Source organism: Erinaceus europaeus, chromosome 16, assembly GCF_950295315.1.
Source record: "Erinaceus europaeus chromosome 16, mEriEur2.1, whole genome shotgun sequence".
Taxonomy (NCBI): Eukaryota; Metazoa; Chordata; class Mammalia; order Eulipotyphla; family Erinaceidae; genus Erinaceus; species Erinaceus europaeus.
This window is the reverse complement of record NC_080177.1, coordinates 18,487,666-18,510,958: the sequence shown is the minus strand read 5'-3', so window position 1 is coordinate 18,510,958 and position 23,293 is coordinate 18,487,666. Positions and strand designations below refer to the sequence as shown.

The following is a 23,293-nucleotide window of genomic DNA, read 5'->3' as shown; positions in this document are numbered from 1 at the left end:
TATCGTTCCCTTAATTTAAGATCTGGAGATGTAATCTTCCTAGTAGACCCACGCGAATCCTTAGAAGAGAAGAGAGGGGAAGAAGATAAACCAAAAATGCAGATATTTTAAAGATGGAGGCAGAGATTGGATTTCCACAGCCTGAGTCCAGGTATAACTGAGGTTACCAGGAACTGAGAGAAGGTGAAGGTAAGAGACATGTAATATATCCTTCTCTGGATCCTGCAAAGAGACTACTTCCCTACTGACAACTTGCCTTTGGACTTCCAGCCTACAGAACCACAAGGGAATACATTTTTGCTGCTTCAAACTACCTTGTTTGTGCTTCTTTGCTACAGCAATCCTGGGAAACTCATATTGAATTGCTTTTAGCTTTTAATCCAGAGTTCATTTGTTCATTTATCCTCTCACTCATCAGCATATTGACATCTTGTGTGTCAGAAAGAATGATAGATGCAAAAGATACAGAATGAAATGACACATAATTTCTGCACTAAATATAAAGCCCTCATACAAATTTGTTACTTGATAGGTTTATCTCTAAAATTGCCAGGACACTTCCACATTTTATTGTTTGGACTTATTAGGTAAGCCATGTGAGCAAAATGACTCATCTCATTAGGAATTTGAAGCTTGAAAAAATATGCTCAGGACACAGGCATTGTGTTCAAATTGATGCCAGGTGGCCAGAAAAAACCAGAAAACTTAGCAGGATTTGGGAACCTGGTAGGAAACAATATCTCACAGTTATAATTCATTGTCTTTGGGTCACCTTTAAATTTAAGTGCTAGTTTTAAAAAAGGAATATTTACTTGTTCCATGGCAGGAATTAAAAAAAAATGCTCTCCTTATCAATCTTTGATGGGGACTAGATGTTCAATCATAGAATGAAAAAATCAAAGAGAGGCAGAGAGCATAGAAAGTAAGATGTCTAAATGAGAGTTAAAGTATAATAAAGAACTAGGGAATTTGGGGGCTGTAATAATTAGCCATCAATAAGTGGAATCTCCTCCCCAAAAAGCTTTGACAGTGGCATTGTGTACCAGTGACCAGAGATTGGGAAGAAAAGGAAGAAGCAACTGAGAGTGACCTTGAACATTGTGCAAAAGAGGGCATGGACTCCAATGTTGGGGCAAAGAAGATCCTGAAGATGCAAAGAAAGATATTATTTAAGGGGCCAGGCAATAGGGCACCCAATTAAGCGTACATAGTACAAACCGCAAGGACTGGCACAAGGATTAGAGTTTGAGTCCCTGGCTCCCCACCTGCAGGGGGGAAGCTTCATGAGCAGTGAAGCAAGTCTGCAGGTGTCTCTCTGTCTCTCTCCCTCTCTATCTCTCCCTCCTCTCTTAATTTTTCTCTGTCCTATCCAATAACAACAACAACAAAAGAAAAGAAAAAATGGCCTCCAGGAGCAGTGGATTCATAGTGCAGGCACAGAGCCCCACAAATAGAGTGACAGAGAAAGAGTAAGATGTTACTGCATCAAAGGTTTTCCCCATGAGTTGGGGGCCAGGCTTTCAAGGGGCCCATGTATGACAAAGCAGGTACCCTCTTGTGTGAGTTATCTTGCTGTCTCAATAGTTTTTTTAAATAACTTTTTCCCATTATCTTTGTTTACTTATTGAATAGAGACAGCCAGAAATTGACAGGGAAGGGAATGACAGAGAGGAGAGGGACAGAGTGACACTTGCAGCACTGCTTCACCACTTGCAAAGCTTTCCCCCTGCAGGTGGGGACCGGGGGCTGAAACCCAGGTCCTTGTGCATTGTAATATGTGCTCTCAACCAGGTGTGCCACCACCAAGCCCCAGTTTTTTTTTTAATGGAAGATAGATGGTGTGAAAAGTGATTTCAGCAAGTTTTAGAAAAGAAGTGAGCTTCGGTTAAAATCAATATTAATTGGATTTTAAATTTGCCTACCATCTAATGGTCAGCCTAATATGGGGGGTTGGATTTCTTTTTTTAAATTTTCCCTTTTGTTGCCTTTTTTATTGTTGTAGTTATTGTTGTTATTGATGTTGTTGTTGGATAGGACAGAGGGAAATGGAGAGAGGAGGGGAAGACAGAGATGGGGAGAGAAAGATAGACACCTGCAGACCTGCTTCACCGCCTGTGAAGTGACTCCCCTGCAGGTGGGGAGCTGGGGGGTGGGGGGGTTGGATTTCTAAGAGAAAGGAGAAAAGCAAAGTGGATTGTTGAGCTGTGGCGTTGAGATTAGAGGGCTACTTGGAGAGACCAGAGCATCAGTGAATCCTGAAGTGGTTCTGTTGACAGCAGGGGCTGCATTTTGTCCAGGCATGCACCTCCCTCTGTATGTTAGCCACCAGGTGCTAGGACTTCACCAGGGACACAAAGGAGGACTTTTAAAGGGACATTGAGAACTGTGGCAAGAATGCATTGTTTGGGTAGCCATCTATTCCATTTAATGCACACTCATGTGCTTCTCTTACTTAACGTATGCACACGTTTATATATACTTCTCAGTCCATAGGGTAGTCAAAATGATCACTAGTTATGGCTACAAAACTAGCACTAATGATACAGGGTTATTCAGATCCATGTTCCTTCTCTCAGGGAGTCTGGAGTCCAGATAATGAACAGACTATTGTTTTATAGCTGTTAGTGCCCTGGCAGAAGGAAGTGTGAAGTACTCAGGAACACAGACATGGAGGACCCTAACAGAACAGTTAGGAGACTGCTAGTAGGGACATCATGGTCTTAGGGTCACTCATGAAAGAATTGGTCCCCAGCAAAGGTCAGTCTCTGAATAACTGATTGGACTGTGAGGTGAGAGAGAGAAGAGGGTTAGGGCAGGGTCCATGCCATGCGAGATGGCAAACCCTTCATGGATGTGTTGAAGAGCGAAGCTGATAACATGGTAGATGGAAAAATATGTATAGGTAATGAATATGAGGTTCTGAATTTGATTCTCAGTATTGCATGTGCCAGAGTGATGCCCTGGCTCTCCCTCCTTCTTCCTTTCCTCTTCTCCTCTCCTCCTTTCTCTCTCTCTCTCTCTTTTAATGGTACATAATTTAATTACTTTATTGACATTTTAAAAATTGATTTAATAATGATCGACAAGACCGTAGGATAAGAGAGGCACAATTCTAAACAATTCCCATCACCAGAGTTCCATATCCCATCCCCTCCCCTGATAGCTTTCCTATTCTTTATCCCTCTGGGAGTATGGATCCAGGGTCATTATGGGATGCAGAAGGTGGAAGGTCTGGCTTCTGTAATTGCTTCTCTGCTCAACATGGGCACTAGCAGGTCAGTCAATACTCCCAGTCTGTCTCTATCTTTTTTAGTGGGACCTGGCTCTGGACAGGTGAGGTTCCAGGATACATTGGTGAGGTCGTCTGCCCAAGGAAGTCGAATTGATGTCATGGTAGCATCTTCAACTTGGTGGCTGAAAAGCATAAAGATATAAAGCAGAACACATTGTTTAACAATCAGGAACCTATAGATAAGAATATAGCAGATGAAAATTGGGGTCTTCATGTTGGAAGGATCTAGGAAATCTGTTTTAGGTATATTTCAAGAGGCCCGTGACTTTACTAATTTTTGCCTGAGCCCAACAGCTAACAAGCAAGTGGGCTAAAGGTATTATCATCTGGGGAGATGATGTCAGAGTTGGAAATAGGAATAGAAAGTTGAATCAGGGAAGAGAGTAACTTCCAAATATGGGAAAAGTATAAACATACCATTAAACTATAGGCCCCATCGATCTGATCTGGGTCCCATATTCAGCACAAGAGCTTGTGCTGAATCTCCACATCTCTGTAGGTCTGAGCTCGTGTTCCATGGTTACAGCTGGGAACATTCTAGGCTGCACCCCATTCAGGACCAGTCTTTCTTGAATGGTAGAGTATGTTGACCCAGCCTCCCTTTGGAGAGGTGGGGCAGTCCCTACCATTGTTGTCTTACCTTAAAGGCAAGGTCCTGCAGAGGTCCACAAGCAGGTCCACGATGCTGTTCCTGATGGAGATGACCATCGATGGTGGAGAGAAGGATTGCCAGAGGTCTAGGTCCGTCATATCTATGTGGGAATCCCAGGATTCCCTGACTAGGGACTCTCTCACTTTTTTTTTTTTTTTTTTACCAGAGCTCTGGCTTATGGTTATGTAGGTGATTGAACCTGGAACTTAGGAGCGTCAGGCATGAGAGTCTTTTTGTATAGTTATTATACTGTCAACCCCACCCCTTCCTCTCATTTTACCAAAAATAAATAAAAATAATGAGTGGATAGATGAACTTGTGTAAATCCATCCTTTCTTCATCCCTTTCCTTTCTTTCCAACTATATGCTCTTCTGAAACCTGGTCCAGCATGATTGTCATCTGCATGTGTAGGCTGCCTCTTGGGGGACTGCACAGAGGTGACAGTGTGTTTTTCCACCTCACCAGGTAGAAAGCACTGAGGCAGGCCTGCCACTTTGCCCTCCAGTGCTGAGGTCTGGCCCTATCTCTCTGTAATCAACTGCCTGTATGGCTGCGAGTCAAGAACTTCAATTTCCTCATCTATAAAACAAGGAGACTAGAGCCCAGTCATGTTCAAACATTTCTTTTTTCCAGTCAGCAGAGCCCTTTCCAAATGAGAGCTTATGTGGAAGCCAGTGCATAGGAAAGTATACATGTTGCAGCTCAGGATGAGACTGAGGTAGGGGGTCCAGAGTAGATGTCCTCAAGTGCCCTATCACCCTCTGTGGTACCCCTGGAAGACCCCACGCATGCACAGTCTCTCTGTCTCCACCCCCCTTTGTGGCCAGTACTCAATATTACATGATGCTAAGCAAAGTGCATCTGAGTGTATTAGACAAATAATTTTGAATGCTTCTCCTCATGAGATCTGAAAGCTGCCTGGCTCCAAATCATTTGGACTGTAGATTAATAGGTCCTTTCCCAGACCTCCAGAATCAAAATCTCTGGGAGTCTGCAGCTTCTTAATTTTTTTCCTTTTGCCTCTAGGGTTATGGCTGGGGCTTGGTGCCTGCAGGATGAATCCACCATTCCCGGGGTCATTTTTTAATACATTTGATAAGACAGAGAGAAATTGAGAGGGGAGGGAGAAATACAGAGGGAGAGAGAAAGATTGACACCTGCAGACCTGCTTCACCACCAGCTTCTTCCCTGCAGGTGGGGACCAGGGACTTGAACCCAGACCTTTGCACATAGTAATATATGCACTCAACTGGACGTGTCACCACTTGGCTTTATTTATTTACCAGAGCACTACTCAGCTCTGGCTCAAGGTAATGTTGGGGATGGGTGGGGGGTGGGACACACTGAACTCAGGATCTCTAGTGCCTCAGACATGAAAGTCTTGCATAAATCACTGTGCTACTCTCCTGGCCCCAGACTTAAAAAAAAAAAAAGTACCTCATGGGATTCTTGATTGCTACTCAAATTCCCTGACACTCTTAAATACACTTGACTTTGTGACCCTCTTTTGCATTTTTTTTTTGATGGTGGGCAGCTAAAGAGGGAAATTTAGTGACACTACAGGATGAAAAGATTTCACATACAACAGGGAATTGGAAGCAAACAGTAGATGTGAAGGTGCAAAAAATATTAATAATTCATAGCTGTTGTTAACCTTTATTTTCACCACCACCACCATCACCACCACCACCATCATCAAGATGGTAGTGGGGGAGTCAGGCAGTAGTACAGCGGGTTAAGTGCATGTGGCACAAAGCGCCAAGGAATGGCTCAAGGATCCCGGTTTGAGCCCCTGGCTCCCCACCTGCAGGGAAGTCGTTTCACAAGTGGTGAAGCAGGTCTGCAGGTGTCTATCTTTATCTCTCCCTCTTTGTCTTCCCCTCCTCTCTCCATTTCTCTCTGTCCTATCCAACAATGACGACATCAACAACAGTAACAATAATAACTACAACAATAAAACAACAAGGGCAACAAAAGGGAATAAATAAATAAATAAATATTTAAAAAAAAGATGATAGTGGGAGAGGAGATCTAGGTCTAAGAAAGTAAATGGTGTGGCCCGGGTGGTGGTGCAGTGGATAAGGCACTGGACTCTCAAGCATGAGGTCCTGAGTTCAATCCCTGGCAGCACATGTAACAGAGTGATGTCTGGCTCTTTCTCTCCTGTCATTTTTAAAAAATAAATAAAAAATATTTTTTAAAGAAAGTAAATGGATTAGGTAAAGAAGAGAAGAATTGTATTCACAGGCACTTTTAACAAAATGAGGGTATTCTTGTATTCCGGATGGAAGGCATTGTGGCATATAGAGGGTCAGGAGGTAATTGAGAGCAGGAGTCTGTGGGAGTTAATGCCCTGGTCAGATACCCTCACAGATGACGCTTGTCTGTCACAGGGGTATTTTTCACCTTGCATTTACTAATTCTTGTTGATGTGTATTATGTGCCACACATTCTGCTAGGTGCTAACAGTGTGCCAGACCCAGACTGACATGGCCTCTGTGGAACCTTAGTGCCTGTCAGGGAGGGAGCCTTAATAAGAAGTCATGCTAAATAGTTTATAATTAGAAGAGGAAGCAAGTGCTACTAAGGAAAAAATGGTGGTTCTAAAGAAAGATGAAAAAAAAATTTTTTTTGGTGTGTGTGTGGCAGGGTATCTTAGGAGTAGGTTGTTGGAGGAAGCAGTAGTGCTTTTTAAAAATTTTTTTTGGGTCCATGTGTTGTGCTGGAGTCTTGCTTATGCAAGATTTCACATCCCCAGGCCAATTTATTTAATTTCTTTTAATTTCAGACAGAGATGGAGAGATACCGCCAATCTAGAGTTTCCCCAGGTGCTATGGTGTCCCCATGTGGTGCTGGAGCACAAAACCCAGTCATTACACAAGGCAAAGCACATGCCCAACCTGGGAGAGTAGAGACGGGTCATAAATGACTGAAATTAACAGTGAGGAGGGGTCCATTGGAGAAGGGCATGGTGTGATGGGAAGGGAAATTACAGATGGAAAGCAAGTGCCAAGGCCCTGTGGAGGGAGGAGGATGGGGACTATTGAAGCACTGAGTGGCAGGAGCTCAGAGAGCAAGGCTGAGAGAAAAGCAGCCTGTGAAATGAACCTGGAAGAGCATCAGACAACAGGCTCTCCAGGACCTTGAAGGCAGCATTTATGCGTCTGGGTTCTTTTCCAAGAACAGAGGAAATAATTGGAAGGTCTTGTCTTTGCTGGTATGGGGGCAATATCAATGCAGGGGGCGCAGTATAGACAAGGGGATAGATTGGTTGTTTGCTGTGCTTGTCTGTCTGTCCTTACCTTCTTGTAGGTGACTGGAGGCAGAGATGATCTCTGTATTCCCATCACCTGACTTAACAGTGTCCAGTGTGAGCTCATTGCTCAGTATTTATATAATGATAAGACAAGGACTTTTGAATGAACCGACCAATAATGTTGAGGCAAGTCAGAGTATCTTTTATGTAAGTCCCCCTCCTGGCCTTCTTCCTCCCCACAAATAAATAAATTTGGGGCCAAGAGGAAGTCTCTGTATATTGCATATTCTGTGTCCATGAGAGTCTGCTACCATTGCCTGTTCCGAGAACAGTGTCTGCTGGGGTCATTGTATGCCAAGCCATCTGTGTTACTGAAAGTCTCTCTGGTGTCACCACACCTCACTGTGTAGGGGACTATGTTTGACATTTAAAACAAGGTACAGGAGCTGGGCCACCCACACATCATTTCTGAATTAGTGGGACTTAAGGTGCTATTTGAAGCACTGCTTATTGTTTGTTTCGCAGCTGTTCTCAGGACTCTGGGAGCCTGGATAGAGCTTCAGAGATGGGCAGCAAATGTGTCTGCTTCCAAGGCTTCCCTGCATCAGGGTGGCCAGTCCAACAGAGCCTCTTAGCCCAGCCTGCCTCATCTGGTTACCTTGCGCCTTCCCAGGCATTTACTTTCAGACATACTTCCCCCCTTCACACTTCTAAATTTAAGGCTTAATTTTTAAATCAAACGCTCATCTGGCCAGTTGCCTGAGAGATTACATGTGGAAAGCTGAGGGATCCAGGCAGGGAGCTCGGCTGTTGCTTCTGGAGCTGAGTCTGGAAACCATATGAACTGTATGTAAAGACTCAAAAAATGTGAAAAATAAAGCTTTCAGCCAAAAGGGGGAGAGCTGAGTTTTTTTTTCTTCTCCTACTTCTCCTCCTTTGCCAGACTCCAGATATCTGTTGGAAATTACCCATTTCTATCATACAATCTGTGTCCTGTCTGTCTCTCTACACCATCTAGATTTAATCCATTTGAGGCCCCAGCTCTGCCAACACTTGCTTTATGATAATTGAGTCATCCCAGATTCAATCCCCCCACACCACTATAAACCAAAGCTGATAAACTGATAAGAACTAACTAACTAACTAGCTAAGTAGGGAATTGTTTCTTGGGGTCATGGCTATGTACCTCATACATAACTGAAATGGGAATTTGCCTTTAATCATTTCATACTTCTGTCTGAAAGAGGGTAATAGAAATATCTCAATATTTCTATAACCATGTGACCTCTTTTTCAATAATAGCAAGAAAAGAGACATGGCCTGATTTATTTTCTCCAGGTAAATAAAGTTATCCACCAAGTAACTAATGTGCTCCCACTATGTTTTCCATGTTGAGAAATATTGCTTAACCATTATCTTATTCCACCATAGGGACAGGAGTCCCCATCCTCTCCTTAGTAATCCTTTCTTCCCTGTTCTGAGTCCTTGAATCTGCTGTGATAGACTATAGCCCTCTGAGGATTCACTCTGTATTGTAATTTGCTTTGTTTCTTAGAGCCCATCTGTGGGTGAATCATCCCTTATTTGTCCTTCTTCTGACTTATTTCACTCAACTTGACTCTCTCTAATTCTTTAGTTCTGTAGCAAAAGACAATATGCCATTGTTTCTTACAGCTTTGTGGTATCCCACTGTGCTGTACTTATGCTACAACTTCTTTAACTATTCTTCTATTGTTGGACATTAGGGTTGTCTCCAAATGATGACTATTACAAATAGCACTGTCATCAACATAGGTGTGCATAGATCTTTCGAATAAGCATTTTTGTGTTCTTTGGATAGACGTATAAGAGAGAAAGTTCTGGATCTTATGGTAGATGGATTATAAGTGTTTTCAGGATTCTCCAGACTAATTTACACTGCAGTGGTATATTGAATTGAAAGCCAGAAAGTGTTGGAAGTGGGAGTGACTTGTTAGTTGTGCTGAGTAAAGAAAATGCCAGAGCTGATCACAACATGATGAGAGGTAGCAGTTGGAGGGATGGAAAGCAAATTCTGACTGGAGAAAGTGTCAGTAGTCAATTAATGGAGATAATGAATACAGATAGCTCTTTTGAAGTCTTGAAATAGAAATCACAATATACCATCATTGTAACAAGGTGTTTTACACTAGGTTTTAAATTCACAATACTCCAAAGTAGATATTATTTTACAGTGTACAAAAAGCTTTCTTGAATTCTTTACACATGAAACTCATGGATATTATAATAGATATGTATTTTAATGTCAGGTGGGTTTATAACACTAAAAAAAAACAAAACAACAACAACAAAAAACCTCTTAGTGGGGCCAGATGGTGGTGCACCTAGTTTAGTGCACATGTTATCATGTACAAGGACTCAGGTTCAAGCTCCTGGTCCTTCTCTACAGGAGGGAAGCTTCATGAGCAGTGAAGCAGTGCTGCAGGTATTTCTATGTCTCCTCCTCCACTCCTTATTTCTGTCTGTGTCTATTCAACAAATAAGTAAATAAATAAAATATTTTAGAAAACTCTCTTAGATTATATGTGAAGAGGTATTCTGAGAGGTTCCCATCTGCCATTTAATGTGGCTATGGTAGGGAATTTCAATTTCAGTTCAGTTCTTGCCCAAGTGATATGACTATTTGGTCCATCTCCTCTGATTTTGATGCCACAGACTTTTTTTTTTTTTTTTTTTTTGCCTCCAGGGCTGTTGCTGAGGCTCTGTGCTGGCACTATGAATCCACTGCTCCTGGAGGCCATTTTTTTCCCCATTTTATTGGATAGGACAAAGAGAAATTGAGAGAAAAGGAGGAGACAGAGAGCGAGAGAGACAGACATTTGCAGGACTACTTGAAACGACCCCCCCTGTAGGTGGGGAGCCAGGGGCTAGAACCGGGATCCTTGCTCCGGGTCCTTTCGCTTTATACTATGTGCCACTGCCTGACCCTCTCCCCCCAAAGACTCTTTTTACTATGTTACACATTTCTTTCATAAACAGAAGATGAGAATTTTCCTCTTTTAAAATCTAAGGGTTAAAAAAAAAAAGATTTCAGCTCATGGCCCACCCAGAACAGTTTTTCTGCATCCAGATTATCCCTCAGTGTAATATTCAAAGTCAAAGGCCATCTTTATGATAAAACATCCTAGTTTTTCTTTATACAGCCCGTCATACTTGTCAGTCACAAATGTGTCTGTCAGAACCTTGAACTTTGTTTCTGCTCATCATGAAAGTGCCTACAGTACGAGACTGATGATCCAAATGGAAGGAAGTGTTGTCGCTGTGTGCAGTGAGGCTTACCCTGACCCTGCAAGAAATGCGAACGGCATGATGGTTGAACCTTCAGAAAACAGAGGAGATATTTTCCTCATGATCACAAGCACATCCTGACTGAAGTCCATTAGCATGATGTTATGCCATCATTCTGGGAACTGAGTCTGAAGGGACCCGAGTAATATAGTGCAGGCATATTGTTTTCTGATGAGCTCACCACGGGGCGGGTTGGGGGGGACAAAGCGGGAAATTTCTGGAGACATGATAGTTCATATATCCTTTACTGGACAGTTTCTCCAGTCTATCGGTTTTCTTTCTGGGCTTTCGCTGACAGATGTATGGCAAGCAGTCTCACACTGAGGTCATCCTCACAGAGCACAGCACAGGTACTCTGCTGCACTGCGGACTAGGCTCAGCTACTTGCCCAGATATCAGAAGGCGAAGGTGGTTTCACTGGGGTTGCTTCAGAGCCAGATTTAGACTTTCTCACACAGATCGACTTTTTTTTTCTTTTTTTGCCTTGCCTCCAGGGTTATTGCTGTGGCTCTATGTCTGCACCATGAATCCATTGCTCCTGGAGGCCATTTTTTTCCCTTTTGTTGCCCTTGTTGTTTTATCATTGTTGTGGTTATTGTTGTTGTTGTTATTGATGTCATTGCTGTTGATAGGACAGAGAGAAATGGAGAGAGGAGGGGAAGGCAGAGAGGGGGAGAGAAAGACACCTGCAGACCTGCTTCATCGCCTGTGAAATGACCCCCCCCCCCCCGCAGGTCGGGACCTGGGGCTTGAACCAGGATTCTTATTTAGTCCTTGCGCTTTGCGCAATGTACACTTAACCCCAATGTGCGCTACTGTCCGACCCTCCCCCTTTTTTGATAACTCAAGTCTGCCTCTAATTCTACCTGTAGTTCCAAGCCTCAACTGAGTGTCTGGTGCAGAGTAATCCTTCCTCTCTCTGTGTGTGCCTGAACATGAGTTTTTAAATGAATCATTTAAAATGGCACACATATATATTTTTTTCTCCCTTTTGCTGCTCTTTTTTTTTTTTTAAATTGTTGTTGTTACTGATGTCGTCGTTGTTAGATAGGACAGAGAGAAAAGGAGAGAGGAGGGGAAGACAGAGAGGGGGAGAGAAAGACACTGAAGACCTGCTTCACCACTTGTGAATCGACCCCACTGTAGGTAGGGAGCCGGGGACTAGAACTAGGATCCTTACACTGGGCCTTGTACTTCGCGCCACGTGCCTTTAACCTGCTGTGCTACCACTCAACTCCCAAAAATGACTTCTTTATTTGTTTATTTATTTATTGATTGGATAGAGTGGCAGAGAGAGCATAATGGTTATGCAAAAAGTCTCTCATGCCTTAGGCTCTGAGGTCCCAGGTTCAATCCCCATGCCACCATAAACTACAGCTCAGCAGTATTATTGTAGGAAGAAGAGAGCAAAAGATAGATAATAGATAGATAGATAGATAGATAGATAGGATGTATGAAATGGAAGGGGGAGATAGAGAGGGAAAGAGAAAGAGAGACCTTTGAAGCTTCCACCCTGTAAGTGGGGACAGGGGTTTTGAACTAGATTTGGTGTACCATGGCCCCAGCTGATCTTGAAGTCACTAATGAAAAGCGCCACACATGCTAGTGGTTAATGACCTAATTAAGAATTACACCCATGGGGAGTCGGGCATTAGCGCAGTGGGTTAAGCGCACGTGGCGTGTAGCACAAGAACAGGCGTAAGGATCCCGGTTCGAGCCCCCAGCTCCCCACCTGCAGGGGAGTCGCTTCACAGGTGGTGAAGCAGGTCTGCAGGTGTCTATCTTTCTCTCCTCCTCTCGGTCTTCCGCTCCCCTCTCCATTTCTGTCTGTCCTTTCCAACATCGACAACATCAGTAACAACAATAGTAATAACTACAACAACAATAAAAACAAGGGCAACAAAAAGGAAATAAATAATTTAAAAAAAAAAGACTTACACCCACATGGTACTTATTCTGAGGCATCCAGGAAGAGAAATACCGTAGCTTGCTGTAGAATCACACTTTCACTTTCTCTTAAAGAGTATTTGGGACTTAATGTGACCACAAGTCTAGGCAATAAATAAACTTAAAAATCATCCAGTGATATCTTTTAGCTGAACTTGTGTTATAAAATCAGTAATACCGCCTCCGGAATTACTGTGCTTTCTGACTGAAGCAAACCAAATCCTACCACTGAGAAACTTCTTTGATTTTTCTCTGATGGTATGCAATATATTATTTGTTACTTGTCATACCATGTAACTGATACCCTTTTCTGACTTAATCAGTGCTTGGTTCTCTCTTGACTTGACCTTATACAGAGAGCTTGATTAAGAACGCTAGTATAGTCAATTAGAAAATATAACATCGCAACTTAATCTATCCTGGGGCCAAGATGTTCAAGTTTTATTTTATACCCTTCAGAGCTTTCTGTTCCTCCTCCTCCTTGGCCCCCATCTCCTCTTTATTTATTTATTATTATTATCAGGTAAATCAAACTTAATTGGACACAAAAATATGTTAGAACATGAAAGAGAGAGGGGAGGAGATATTGATAAAAGAAGCAAAGAAAGGAGACTGAGAACTGACTTACAGCTATGAAGGTCACATTGTAGTCCTCCATTTCCTCTTTATTCTCCTCCTCATCATCATCCTTATTATTTTTTAAGAGAAATTGTTTCTACTGACATGGGTAAGAGCATATTTTCCAATTTCTTAGAATAAAGTATGGTGATCTAGATGATAGATTTAGATGATAGATAGAAGTTGTTTTTCTAAAACCATTAATCTTGGAATATTTGGACAGTTATGGCTACCTACAAAATATTTTAATGGAAAGGTACTAAATATCTTCCAATTTCATTTACTTGTCATTGGAAAAGGGTACATTTTTATTATTATGTCTTATTTGGGCTGGGAGATAGCATAATAGTTCTGCAAAAAAAAAAACTTTCATGCCCGAGGAACTGAAGTCCCAGGTTTAATCCCCAGCACCACCCACCATAAACCTGAGCTCAACAGTACTCTGGTTAAAAAATTGCTTATTGATTTAATGATGGTCTTTAGTATGTTTTATCATATTTTCACATATACACATGTATACAATTCACTCTGCCCACCACTTCTTCTAGCGTTTGCCCTTCTTCCGTAGCCAGTCAACAGCGTCAGGTTGAGCCTGATGTAAAGTTTCGAGACCTCCTTTGAATCTGGAGAGGTGACAGTCGTTGACTATGTGGGTCATAGTCTGTCTGGAGCTGCAGGGGCAGTTCGGGTCGTCTGTGGCTCCCCAGCGATGGAACATAGCGGCGCACCGGCCATGGCCTGTTCCATAGCGATTGAGGAGGGCCCAATCATAACGTGCTAGGTCAAAGCCGGGTTGATGCTTGCAGGGGTCTGTGATGAGGTGTTTGTTCTTGACCTCAGCTGACTGCCAACTCTGTTTCCAAGAGTCTGGAACAGAGAAGTTCAGTGTAGGCGTAGGGGACCAGATTGGGTGACGTCAAGCGTTGGACAGGGTGGGCGAAGATATCCACGTATATTGGCAGGTCCGGTCGAGCGTAGACATGGGAAATGAAGTTAGATGATGCCGCATGCTGACGAATATCTGGCGGGGCGATGTTGCTAAGAACTGGCAGCCATGGAACCGGGGTGGAACGGATGGTTCCAGAAATTATCCTCATGGAGGAATATAAAGTTCCTGTACACCAGACAGAATCCTTCACTTCTCTCTAAGTCTACTTCTTTTCTAACAACCACCATAGTTTTCACAGAGTCTAAGTTTCAATTTGATTATTATTATATTTTGAAAGTTTTTTTAATTGCTAGGGTTACCACTAAAGCTTGTTGTACAAATTTGTTTTATTTTAGTGTCTATATTCCACGTTTCAGTGAAACCATTTGGTACTTGTATTTGATGTCTTTACTTATTTCACTTAGCATAATCTCCTCTAGTTCCACTAATTCTATCTCAGACAACACAGTGCAATCTTTTTAATGATCTACAGCATTACTTTGGGTAAGTATACCATCACTTCTTTTTTGGTTTTAAAATTAGTGATTTGGTATTGATTTCAAGACTATAAGATTATAGGGGCATAGTTCTGCATTGTACCCAACACCGAAGTTCTATGACCATCCTCCCCTGAACCCTTCCCCCCCAAAACAAACAAACAAAAAACCCAGCATGTTAATCACCACCGTAGTTCTCATAAAGTCTTGTTACGTTTATTTATTTATTTTTGCAAGAGTATACATTTCAGTTCTCTGTATCCCAGTCAGCTTTCCCACACATTCTTTTACTTCCTTACTTATTTCATTAAGCACAGTAACTTCCGGTTCCATCTGTGTGTCCCAAATGATTCAGTATCATCCTTTTTTAAAACTTCATTGCAGACTGATATTCTATTGAGTATAAGTTCCATAAATTATTTATCCAGTTGATGGGTATGTAGGTTGACTCTGCATTCTGGCTATTCTGAGTTGTACAGTCATGAACGTAAGGGTGCACATGTTCTGTAGAAATGATGTTCCGTGTTCTTGGATAAATTCTTAGGAGTGGTATTGCATGGTGGTTAAGGTGTATATACATACATATATTTTTTTCTTTCTTTTTGTTTTCTTAAAGTAATTTAAAAGGAATGAACTGGATGACTCAAAGTCTTACACATCTTTCACCAGGAGGTTTAAAATATGCTGGGAAGGGGAAGAGGGACAGAAGGAAATATGACAATTGGTCATATTGACTTTGAGCAATTGAAATAGGAACTTGTGAAAGATGGTATAACTTAGAATTAAGAAGGAATTAAAAAGAAAATAGTTTTAAATTAAAAGGTAACAATTATAAAAGCCTGCCTATCACAGTCTTGGAAAGTTGGCTCTCTAGGATGTTCTGTTGTGCCTCCCACAAACCCCTTTGAAGGCTTATTCCCCAAGATGCCAGAAATGCTGCCTGTGTGCTGTCCTTAGCTAGCAGCTTCCTCTGGGGATTGTCCTTGACCAAAGAGTTATTTTGCTTGATGTCACTCCTGTGTTGGGACTGCATCCAATGACTGGATGCTGCATGCAGTGACTGAATACTTCAGTATAACGGCCTGGATCCTTCATCTAATTCTGAAGCCTCATTCTGCTGCATTGTGTCCCAAGTTGTTGTCTGAGCCTTTCCTGTGACCTTATCAACTTCCTCCTGTCTAGCTGTTTCTCACACTCCTCCACAGGTATTTTTTTCCCCAGAAGAACTTGTTGATAAACATCTTGCACACAGATCTTCTGAATCTGCTGCCCAGAAACCAGACTTAGACCTAAATGGCTCTATTTTCTCTGTGCCCCATTGAAGGTATTTCCTTCAGCATTTATACGTGAGAGCAGATGTGGGAATTTTTATTTGAAATCATTTTCTTCTGATTTCCTTGGGGGAGGAGTTTCTCATCCATTTCATATCCTAGTAGAATCCTATTAAGAGTTTACAGAAGACAGAAAAAAAAAATCTTAGAGAACTCATTCAGGAGAAAGTCTTTTTTTTTTTTTTTTCTTTTTTAGGGAAATCATTAAAGAGGATACATTTTCTCTCTCAGTCAATTTATTGCTTTGCAAAACTTAGTGAGCGAATAAACATTCTATTTTCAAAATAGTAGGACTAAACAAAGTATGTATTTCTGCATCAGAATAAGGCACAATAGGATCTAAATATATAGATTACTCAGGACATTTCTAAGATGAATTACTCTCCCCCCCCCCAGCAAACTGCTAAATTCTTCATGTTGTAGGGTTACATCTTCTATCTTAGCCTCCCCCCCCATGCCAAAGCATCTTCAGCAGTTGACCACAGCCCTCCCTCAGTCACCTCACCTCAGTCCATGCACTGTGCTGCTAATAAGAAGGGAGAAGGGTACTTTAGTATAAGTAGACCCCAAGAGTGCTCATTCTCAAGGCAAAGAGATCCTGCTAATCAGTCTTGTGAGAGGATCTGAGCCCAAGCTGTGTGTGTTAGTGTGGCGTGGCTCTGACAGTAGTGGGGTTGAGAAGGCCCAGGATCTGTGACTCTCCATGAACATCTGTGTCAGAGGACCAGGGCTGCAAGCAGTCTTTGGGTCAGCTGGCTTTAAACACTGGAAGTACACATGGTTGCTGTGTGTAATCCCTTCTATTTCAGAGTCCACTCTTATTCTGTTTAGAAAAAAGATACAGTACAAAATGATAAGACAATGTACTACTACCTCAAAGACAAAGAAACAACAGCAAATGTAAATTCATCAAGTGCCTGACTTTGTAGTCATAGATTCAGTTTCTACTGCTAGCTCTTCTACTTATATGTAACATTGGAAGGGTTTTCTCCCCCTCTCCTTTTTTATTGCCTCTAGGGTTATTGCTGGAGCTCGGTGCCTGAACTACAAATCCACTTCTGCTGGCAGCTATTTTTTCTGTTCTATTGTTGTTATCATTATCATTTCTGTAAGTATTGTTGTTGCTGGGTAGGACAGAGAGAAATGGAGAGAGGAGAGGATGACCAAGAGGGGGAGAGGAAGATAGACACCTGCAGACCTGCTTCACTGATCTCCTTCTGAATCTGCTGTCCAGAAACCAGACTTAGACCTAAATAGCTCTGTTTTCTCTGTGACTTGTTGAAGGTATTTCCTTCAGTATTTATACGTGAGAACAGATGTGAGAATTTTTATTTGAAATCATTTTCTTCTGATTTCTTTGGGGGAGGAGTTTCTCATCCATTAGTCATGTACTAGTAGAATCCTACTAAGAGTTTATAGAAGACAGAAAAAAAAGTCTTAGGGGACTCATTCAGGAGAAGGTTTTTTTTTCTTTCTTGTGAAGCGATCCCCCCTCCCCAGCAGGTGGGGACCTGGAGGCCCCAACCTGGATCCTTATGCCTGATCTTTATGCTCTGTGCCATGTGAGCTTAACCCAGTGCACCACTGCACGGCCCCCAGTTTTCTCCCTTCTATTTTCACTTCTCCAATTGACCTTTAAAATACTAAGATACATGATGTCAAAAGTTAGACAATACAAAAATGCATATAGTGATGTGAAATCTCCCCTCCATTCTTTATTTTCTTCATTCCCTTTCTCTAGTGGTGACCCCTGAACTGTTTGTTTTTAAAGAAATTTTTCCTTCTTTTAATGCCACAAGGTAACTTAGAGAAATTTTGTATCACTACACAGAGATTCATCCTATTCCTTCTAGTGGGTGTGCTGTATTCCGTTGTGCACTTGAGCTCTGATGGAGTAAGAAGCACTCTATCTAATCTTTATTGAAGGACATTTTAGTGAAATACTTTCTTGTGCTCTAGGTCTGATAGTGGCTTGAGATGAAAGAAGAAACCAGGCTTGAGATGTAGGAGGATTGACTGCTTAATTAGGGAAAATCAGTTATGCTGACCCGCTTTATTCATTTCTCTCTTTAGCACCCAAGTTATTCTTCTGTGGAGTTTGAAGATACCCTCTTTTTTAGGAGTCCATGTTGCTAAAGTTCCCTCCTCCCATCCCTTTCTCTCAACTTCCCTATCTCTGCTAGTGGATATGTTTAGAAAGATCCTTCCCAGGGCTGGAGAAATAGCATAAAGATTATGCAAAGAGACTTTCATGCCTGTCTCTCTGAAGTCCCAGATTCAATCCCCAGAACCATCATAAATCAGAGCTGAGCAGTGTTCTGGTATAAAACACAACACAACACAACACAACACAACACAACACAACACAACACACAAGCAAAAAATTCCTTCCATCTAAGCAACCTAGTTACCATACTGTGGTAGCTAAGCACCTTATGTTTTATTATGCCTTGGAATTAAGATGTTCTAAATCCTTTCTTGAAATTTGAATACTTATTTAGTGATTGGCATGGTAGCTGTATCAATGTCATACAGTCATACCCCACCTCTTTTTAAAAAACCTGCTTCAAAGAAACATTAAATAGATTCTGTTCAAGGTCTGAACTAGCAAAAATGACAATCTTACAAATGGAAGTATGTTTTAAAATCTTAGAGTTCCTTGGTTAAGTGCCACGGAACAAATTTGTCTCTTGAATAATCACATATGGCTGTTCCTCTGGAGAAGTGGAAGAACTTTTTTCCAACAAAGGTGAAAGTGAAGCTTGTTGGTGCCAACTCTGGGGGCCAAGTGTCACCACTACAGCCCACGAGGCCATCGTGTGTTCCCCTCACAGAACTGTGATGCAAGCCAGCTTCACGCACAAGCCCTGGGCACAGCTGCCCCACACATGCAGGACCAGAGAGTGTCTGTTTTCATTGTTTCAGGATGATGACGACATGCGCTCATTATGCAAGGAACATCTGACAAGGAATCTAGAAATATTTTGAAGATGAGCTTTAAAGCAAATCTTCCTGTTTGCTCTTCTGGTCCTGCTGGTATGTCTTTGATGTATTGACAGCAGTGGTGGTAATGAGTAGGGTAAGATGGATGACGGAATTGGAAATCTACACAATTTAAATTCAGGAGTTTATGCTCATTCACGAAATTTGGGTACTTCTGTATCTATGACCTAGTGCTTTTTAAAAAATCATTTTGGGGATCGGGTGGTGGCGCACCTGGTTCAGCACACATATTACAATGCTCAAGGACCCAGGTTTGAGCCTCCGGTCCCCACTTGCAGGGGGCAAGTTTTGCAAGTGGTGAAGAAGCAGGGCTGCAGGCGTCTCTCACTTTTCCTCTCTGTCTTCCCCTTCCTCTTGACTTCTGGCTGTCTCTATCCAATAAATAAATAAAGATAATAAAAAAAATTTTTAAATCATTTTATTAGAAGAGGTGTTTTATAGTGTACAGTACTATCGGTACATGGGTACAATTTCTCATCTCCCCATGACAGATGTCTGCAGAATACTTTCCCCTCCAAGTACCCTTCCACTGTCAGGTTCCAGGACCTTACGCCCCCCTCCAACTTAACCCCTCTCAGTCTTCACTCCCCTGAGTCCTTTACTTTAGTGCAATACACCAAGCTCACTTGGCATCCTGGTTGAGGGCAGTTATAATTACCTCAGAAGAGAGAATAAGAAACACTATTACAAATGGCTCTGATTTTACTATATGCATTAGTAAGGAGTTTTACCAAAACATGACATACACCTTTTGACTTATCAATAACTCCAGGTCCTCTTCCTTAAAACAAACACTTGAACTTTTAATTATACCTGTAGCATGTTACTTCCTTCTTTCTAAAAAGATCTACTTTGTGCCTCTTTTTTTTCTTTAATTTTGTGTTATCTTTATTTACTTATTGGACAGAGAAAGCCAGAAATAAAGAGGGAAGGAGGTGATAGAGAAGGAAAGAGACAGAGAGACACCTGCAGGCCTGCTTCACCACTGGTGAAGCCTTCCCTCTGCAGGTGGGGACCAGGTACTTGAACCCAGGTCCTGTGCATTGTAACATGTGAGCTCAACCAGACTCACTGCCACCTGGCCCCTTTGCTTTCCTCTTCATTCAGTTTCTGTTAGTTTCTTTGGGGCACAAGGTGATTTTCTCTCATGAGCCTTGTGAGCTTGTACTGTCAGCAGAGTGCTGGTTACAGGTCTGGTAGATATGTCTTTTGTGGAGGTTACTGACGAAATGTTCTTGGCAGTAGTGCCGAGGTCAGTGTCAACGCCCAGAGAACAACACTTCATGTTTACCATGTCAGATCATTCCATATCAGGGATTCCTTGGATGCTCTGGGCATTTATATGTTTTTCTTTATTTTATTTTCTTTATTTATTTTTCTTTTTTATTTAAGAAAAGATTAATTAACAAAACCATAGGCTCAACAATTTGGCTTCATATGTTAACTCTCTTTTCAGTCACCAGGTTCCAGATGTCATCAAGATTTATATGTTTTTCTTGGGGATTTTGTTCAAGATTTTCCCCAAGAGTAGCAGTTAATTCAAGCAGTTCTCATGGACACCAACACTACTTTGATTTTTGAGCAGAAATATGTCACTGAACTTGAGGACAGCACCTCAGAGAGAACTTAAGAATGCTCAGGTTTTGGGGTTGCTTTCCCATGAATTACGATTCCTTAGCAGTGAAAACTTAGCTGACAAATGTGCACTTAGAAAGGTGTAGGAGGTTCTGCGGAGACTCCCCTCTCCTTAACTTAGGTTTTTCACATGGATGGAAGAGGTAGGATGTAGTCCTCCCTACACCATTAATAGAAGTGATATGAGGTTGGTAATGAAAGTTGATTTCATCTCAGTTTCTTCCTGAGGCAGATGCACTTCCCATGGAAGCTTCAGTGCAATTCAGCAGCAGTGTAATTTCTATAAATGGAGGCTTGGTCTCCATTTTGATCCGTTCACATCGACATTTCTTTGAGATGCTTTCTCTTGATAAATGTAACTAATGATGGAAAGGATGCTTCCCTAGAAAAAACAAACCAACGCATAATCCATAACTGTAAAAACAAGCAAGATGAGTTTTAGGAGGTTTCCTGGGTTCTCCCCTTGCCGTCGAACTAGATAAAGTGCAGAAAAGCATGGCATGGGAAAAGTGATTGAATTCTGGCTAGAGATGAAAATGCTGTAATTGAAGACTTTCCAGAACAACATGTACTTGGATCTGTATTAAAGGAAGTTTTCTTGAATGTTTAAGCCAAATGACCCAGCAGGGTTGATAGTGTGAGGCATATTTCACAGTTGTATAAATATTGAAAACCTTTTCAGTCTATAAAACAAGTAAATGAGGTTCTTCTTCTTTTTTTAACTGCAAAAATGAAATGAACCTGCCCACCTTCACTTGTTGAGTAACCTGCTGTACTCATTCTAGCTTTCTCTTCTTAGAGGCAATCACTGAAAGAGAAGTGTGAGATAGCCTTCCAACTTGGCAAACAGCTGTTCTGCATTCCAGAGAGGTTCAGAAGGAGTGGTCAGCATCCCTGGTATATTGCTATAGGTGGTCTGCTTCTAGATAGTCTGTCTGCTTACCACCAGGGAGGAACCCTGACCAGCTAGGCACAACTGATTTTCACAGATGCCTTTGAGTGTGGTGAAAGGGGACTTGCAATCCATGATACATATAAGGCTCAAGAAGGCAGTGCGTGGTATTCGTCTTATGGGTCTTTGAACCTCTGTGGCTATAGTATAACCTCTCCTTTTTTTTTTTTATTATTCTGTTGATTAGAGTTTCTCTCTTTCCTATTAAACCTATCTAGATCCTTGCCAGTTAAAAAAAATAATAAATTATCAGGAGAAAATGGCCAGAATTGTATTTGACATAGTTCACAGTAAAGAGTGTGAGATTATTATCAAAAGAAATTTTCCCTCTGTTATCAAAATAAACTATAAGTGACAAAAAATACCTTTTCTTGGCCAGGTGGTAGCACATGTGGTAGAGTACACATTACCATGCAAGAAGAGATTTCAAGGGGCTGGGCAGTGGTGCATGGGTTAAGCACACATAGTACAAAGCGCAAGGACCCTCCCAGGCTCCCCATCTGAGGCAGGGTGGAGGATGGAGGGGGTGAGTGGCTTTATAAGCAGTGAAGCAGGTCTGCAGGTTTCTCTCTGTCCTGTGGGGGCAGGGGTTGAGGGCATGGCTGCTGGAGCAGTGGATTCAGAGTGCAAGCACCGAGCCCCAGTCATAACCCTGGAGCCAAAAAAGAGGTTTCAAGCTCGCGTGCATACCCACAGGGAGGAAGCTGCAGTCATGCTGCGGGTGCTTCTCTCCTTCTCTCTGTCTCTATCAGAAAAAAACAAAAGGCCATCAGGAGCTCTGTACTCATCTTGCAGGCCCTGAGCCCCACAGGTGGCAAAAATACAAATAATCGAGTGAAAAAACCAAGCAACATCTTTTCGAAGTATCAGTTTCTGTTTTCATTGTTTGTTTTGTCTTTTGGATTTTTATTTTGCTTACTTTCACTCTCATTTTCATTTTTTTTCTTCTAATGGAATTTGTCAGTATAAATGTTTAAAATATTTATTTGTTTATTTAATGTTTTTGTTGCCAGGATTATCACTGGGGCTCAGCAGCTACATGATGACTCCATCACTCCCACTGGTCCTGTTTATCCTTTTCTGATTTCTTCTATGTTAAAAAAAAAGAAATGACATGAAAAGGAAGTCAGTGACTGAACTGTGTGTGTGCGTGTGTGTGTGTGTGTTTCATTGTTCCTCCAAGGAAATGCAAGCAAAATAATAACTGCTCTTTATAGACTATAAAGCTGGTTAGGTTAGGGAGATAGCATAACGATTACACAAAAGACTTTCATACTTGAAGCTCTGAAGTCCCAGGTTCAGTCCCCATAAGCCAGAGCTGAGCAATGCTCTGTTCTCTTTCTCTGTGCATATCTTTCTCTGTCACTCACTAAAATAAATAAAATTCTGTGCTAGGTTTTAATATCCTTGAGCCTGGGCAAGTGCACACATATTTTTAAAAGAAACATGGTTTACTTGCACAAAACTGATCAGTTTTGAGAGATCATTAATGCCCTTGAAGTGGTTTTTGTGGGTGTGAAACAAATGGTGAGAATTTGAATTGGTCCCTCTTATTATAGTATGGAAATTAAGTCTACTTAATTTATCAAGTCATGTTCATTTTATATACTTGATTTTATATACTTGTATCTTATTAATAAACATTGTGATACTTGAAAAAAATATATAAAAAATAGGATATAAAGCCGACACTAAGAGCATGTAGCCAGGTTGGGCTTCTTGAGTTTGGCCCCAAGGTTGACTGACTCACTGGGAACTAGGGCAAAGCACTTGGTTTCTGTAGACCTTAGTTCTCATATCAGGCAGGCCAAAGATTTTGTTATGTAAACTCCTTTGCATTGTGCATTCTAGAAG

The 23,293-nt window shown here is 41.7% G+C and overlaps 1 protein-coding gene across 1 annotated transcript in view; it reads left to right on the top strand.

Moving 5' to 3' along the window:
• ATP8B4 (ATPase phospholipid transporting 8B4 (putative)) overlaps positions 1–23,293 on the top strand; it is a 255,344-nt gene that overhangs the window by 84,479 nt on the left and 147,572 nt on the right. The window lies entirely within an intron of this gene.